This window comes from Apium graveolens, chromosome 8 (genome assembly GCF_009905375.1).
Source record: "Apium graveolens cultivar Ventura chromosome 8, ASM990537v1, whole genome shotgun sequence".
Lineage (NCBI taxonomy): Eukaryota > Viridiplantae > Streptophyta > Magnoliopsida > Apiales > Apiaceae > Apium > Apium graveolens.
Window position 1 is genome coordinate 39,044,108 of NC_133654.1, and position 2,030 is coordinate 39,046,137.

Genomic DNA, 2,030 nt, shown 5'->3' on the forward strand with positions numbered 1-2,030 from the left:
TATACTTATACAAAAGTAATATCTTTATTTGAATATCAAAAGTAAGTTTGATTATCGAACATTATTCTTTAATAAAATAAAGAATATTAATAAATAATAAGCGGAGTCATAATACCTCGAATGAATATTATAAATAATATTCATTAAATAAAATAAAGGAGTCATACATCCTCAAATGAATATCCAAGTAATATTCAATAAATAATATAAAGGAGTCATAAGTCCTCGAATGAATATTCAAGATAATATTCATTAATAAAATAAAGTTATCGAATAAACTTTATTCGATTAATAGTTTTGAAAACTATAACCATATATATATATATATAAATATATATATATATATAAAATCTACTCGGGATCCTGGACTCCCGGTTTTAGAAAATGTTTTCACCTTTGGGTCCCTATACTATGGGTATATGCAAATTACTGCTATTCTCTAGCATAGGTATTATCAACTGAACCAACAGATATATATGGCAAGAATACGAAACAGGCATGCATATGTACCATATCACATGCTACAATATATCGCAAGAATTTGCTAATATAACCATCATGCATCTATTACAAGATAATGCATATACAAGTGTATACATCACAACAACAGTTATAACGGGTAGAAAACTTGCCTGAGCGACTGGGGGTTACGAATGGCTCGGGACGAGTCTGGTAACCTATAAGCAACAAGTAAGTTGGAATTAAACCAAAGTCACTTGTAAATCTATACTCTAACCAACTCAGACTCTAACGCTCGTTTTGCGCTTACTGATTCTCTTAAGTCACTCGAGTACCCTCGGCTCCACCATTTTTAATAAATTAACCATTACGAGTTTTAAGGCGATTCTTTCGCAAGTGTCTTACCAACTTCCTATTACACCTTACATAAATGTTTCATACTTCAATTAGTCCTTTAAGGTCTTTAACCTATGTTTCAAAGTAAGGCGAGGGGTAAGGGTTCTTTCGCGAAACGTCGTTACTTAAAACGGCCGTTTCTCCTAAATCGTTCATCGGAATCAAACGAACCACATATCAAAACGAAGCTCGTAACATGAACTATCTAAGCATGGCAATGGTCAAAACCTAGCAGTGAGTTCAAGGGTTCTGGTGTTAAGAACAAAAACAGTCTACGGTAAATCGGGCATTATGGCGGCTATGTTTACGCGATTTCCCAAATTTAAACTATTCCAAAACAACCACCAATCAACCCCAAATCAATCATACAACCAAAATCCATCCAAAACACACTCCAACAGCCCCAACAACTCAATATTATCAACTTTATACTACCCTCAAACAAGAACTAAAAGCTATACTTAAGTTCATTAACTAATTAACAAGATTTACAACTCCAAAAACACCACAAAACCAACTAATCTCTACAAATCCAACCAAACTTTAAACAAACAAGCCTCATGCTTCACATATACTATATCAATCATATTCATTCCTAATTACTCAAAACCAAAGCTAGGGTTTGGAGTTTATACCTTCCTTGGAGCTTTTAATCCATGAAAGATCCTTGAAATGCTCATGGAAGCCTTAATCTAACCTCCTACAAGCTTGTTCTTTCAAAGAAATCAAGAACACAAAAATTAATTTCAAGAAAGTACTATTCACCATCTTCTTCCATGATTTATAGAAAAAGATTGGCTTGGAATTAGAAGCTTAAACTTATAGGAAGTATGTAACTATCCATGGGGAATCTTAGATAAATACCTTGCTAAATAGTAAGTGGTGGAGCTTGGATCTTCATTTTTTAAGAAAAGGGGCCGAGAGCTTCATGAAGAAAATGGGGGTTTTGTGTTTTTTGATGAAAATGAAATGTTTTGGCTTGGTTGGTTGCTTTTTGTTTTGTTTTTTGGTTAATTACCTTTCTAGCCTTGACTTTGTGTGGTTTTAAATCAACCACATCTCCTTCCCCTTATGTCATGCTTATGTCACATTGTTATGTCATCATCCCTTCTAATCTCTTTGATTAGCTTCTAATTGTTTGCCTAATGACCGATGATCTGTTATACGGTTCGCTT